Genomic DNA, 3,655 nt, shown 5'->3' with positions numbered 1-3,655 from the left:
TTCACCAAATGTGCATCATAAACGGAAATCATTTCTCATGAGCTTGGCATACATACCTGTGTTACTCAACATGCTCATATTCATTCCTTACTAATCATACAACATGAATTAAATTCACACCTCATCAATTTCATGTAAGTACCTGTACCACTCACAACATAGCCATAAGCTCTATCATTTCGACTTAAACCTTAAATTTCCCGTTGAACCATTTGGAATACCACAGGATAATCATTAAGCCTCAAACATAGGGTACGATGCCGATGCCATATTCCAAACATGGTCTTACACTGGCTCACACATCTAAGTCGATGCCATGTCCTAGATAGGTCTTACACTGACTTCCATATATCAAGGCCGATGCCATGTCCCAGACAGGTCTTACACTGGCTCTCATCTATCGGTGTCGATGCCATGTCCCAGATAGGTCTTACACTGACACATGTCAAGCCGATGCCATGTCCCAAATAGGTCTTACACTGGCTTGCATATCTTGAGGTTGATGCATATCTCAGACATGTCTTACACTAGCTCTCGTCTTAATGCTGATGCATTGTCCCAAACATGTCTTACACTGGCTCTCATAATTTGGCTGATGCATGCCCCAGACATGTCTTACACTAGCACACATATCACACAAATGTTATGGCATGATTATCCAATCTATTCCTAAGGTTCAACCAGGAGTTTATTTCAACCGGGAGTTTATCATGATATGTCTCATCATACCATTACTCGTAGATGCATTCAAGCCTTATATGCAAAATCAAACAATCAATGCATAATAATGATAAAGTTGTAATATTTACGCTCAACTTACTTGTTTCAATGGAATGCCATATTCCATCAAATTTCTAATGTATTCAATCATCACAAAAATGTTATTAACATTTGGCATCACTTTCTAATACATATATCCATCAACATATAATTAAATACAACCATAGAAAAATAGACTTCAAGTATATTAACAATAACGTGGATAACATGTTTATTTAGTCACACGGACTTACCTCGAATGCAATTTCAACTAATTACGCCGTTTTAGTCTATAACGTTGTACATTCCGATTTAAGCCCCAATCTCGATTTCTTGATCTATAATTATAAAATTCACTACTTTAATCATCACATTGACCAATACATTCCATAATTTATACTTTGGAAAAATGACCATTTTGCCCTTAGACTTTCACAAAAATTTTGATTTTACCCCTAGGCTCGTAAATCGATTTTTATCGAATTTCCTCCTTTACTAAGCCTAGCTGAATTCTTTTTATAACTATAGCAACTCACAATTTCAATTATTTCACACATTTACAAAATAGCCTTTTTTAGTTGTTTTCATGCAAACTTCTTTCACAAAAGTTGTTTATTACACAACTAAGACTCATTTTTTTCCATAAAAATTCAACAAACAACATAAATTCTCTCATGGAAAAACCCTAGACTTTCAACCATTTTGTAAAATAGTCCCCCCATTAGCTAGCTCATGCTACAAACGTCCCAAAAGTGTAAAAAGCATTAAGAAAAGTCATCAAAATCACTTACTTGCAAGAGAATTGTAACGACCCGATTTTAGGCCCAGCCATAACAGTGGTTTTAGGACCACTAACCCGAGATTGGAGGAATTATTTTTAATATTATTTTATGTGTTGTGGCATGATTATATGAGAGTATGAAAATTTTGGTGAATTAATTTTAGCAATTTCATGCTTAATTGTGAAAAAGGACTAAATCGCATAAAGTGAAAAAGTCCTATTTTGATAGCTAAGGGTGTCAAATAGCTAGAGAACCTAAATTGGGTGTCTTTAAATGGCAATTAGACCCTTAAAAGACAAGCTATCTATGTAATACCTTGAATTTTTTTTACAGTAAGGTATTATCCTTGATATAGTAAAATAAGGAAATAAAGTGACAAAAAGGAAAATTTTGAGTTATGTCAATATTGGGAAGTATATTATGATATATTAATTCAAGAAATGACTAAATTGTAAAAGTGAGAAAAGTTTTATTGCACAAGAGTAAATACTCAAAATTTGAGGGATTAAAGTATAAATATGAAAAACTTGAAGGACTAATAGTGTAAATATTTTAAGGGTGGAATGATCTAGAAACTAAGGGAAATGGATGAATTAGGACAAAATTAAATATGTGAAGAATTATGAGGGACTAAATTGTAATTTTACCAAATTTAAAGGATGACTCAAGGATGAAATTTTAAAATATCATTAAGGGCAAAATGGTCAATTGGAAAGAGAGAGAATTCTAGAAGGCAATGATGATATTAGAGATATTTTAATATTTTATAATTATCTAATTAGATAAATATTATTTTATTAATATTTTAATAAGATATTTTATTATTATTTTATTAGTATATAAAGAAAGAAAGATGAGGAATTCTCATCCATCTTTTCCATGCAACCAACATTAGAAGAGAAGAAAAGAAAGAAAATTTTCTTTTCTTTACAATTTGGTCCTTTCACCTAAAATTCACCATTTTCACTTTGAAATCAAAAGAATTTTCATAGCCATCAAGAGAAAAAGATGACAAGGAGACTATGGGGAGCTAGAATATCAAGTTAGATTCAAGAAATAGAAGCTGGAGGAGAGAGAAAAATCAAGTTAAAGATTGAAATCAATAGAACAAGGTAAGAACATGAAGATTTCAATATATATTTTAAGTTTGTTATTATTGAAAAAGTATGGAAATGATTTTATAGTAAAGTATTCTTATATCAGGTTTTATGTTCTTAATATGTTAGTGAAGGGAAGTAAGAGAAAGTGATGAGAAATATTATATAGAAAGGGAATAAGGGTGTTATAAACTTAGTAATCAACATTTTGCACTAAAACAGTTTTGAACAGCAACAGTAGTCTAATTTTGAAAATTCACAAAAATTGTAGAGTTCTAATTAGAGGTTAAATAATATATGAAATTAAATATTATTGAGTCTAGTTTCACCTAGAAGAAATGATATAAGTAACGTAATTGTAGATTGTGAGATATAACAATTTATGTGAGACAAGGTCAGAATGATTTTGGGTTCCCCTGTTCCCTTGTTCTGACTTTTGAAAATCATCAAAAATTGGATAAAAATTATTAGGGGCTTAAATTCATATTTTTAAATCCTTAATGAGTCTAGTTTCAATATAAACAAATAGAAACATCATCCAAATCACGTACTAGGAGATAATTAATTTTTAGTAAAGAAAGGTTGAAGCTGTCAAACAACAAAACAGAGATAAATTTGAAGATTTTACTGTACTTATTGGCTGAAGTATAAATTATAGAAATTTTATGGTAGAAATATATTTGAGTCTAGTTTCAATAACATCAAGCGGATCTTAATTTGTATTTCTGTAGCTCAATATATAAATAATTAAGTAACTATGAATCAAGTGGACAACTTTGAATAAACATATAAGTAAATAGTGAAATTATAGATAATGTTACATATAAGCATATTATATATATTAAGGATAAGAAATGGAGAGGAGGAGGAGGAAAATAAATATATGAATATTCAGCTGGTAAGGGCTTACATTTAAAATGGATAACTTGCATGCTTTAGATTCAGAGACTAAATTGAATAAAAGTAAAAGTTTAAAGGGTAATTTTGTAAAAATATCAAAAATGATCAAATTGCATG

Source organism: Gossypium hirsutum, chromosome A10 (genome assembly GCF_007990345.1).
Source record: "Gossypium hirsutum isolate 1008001.06 chromosome A10, Gossypium_hirsutum_v2.1, whole genome shotgun sequence".
Lineage (NCBI taxonomy): Eukaryota > Viridiplantae > Streptophyta > Magnoliopsida > Malvales > Malvaceae > Gossypium > Gossypium hirsutum.
Note: the sequence above shows the minus strand (reverse complement) of the source record.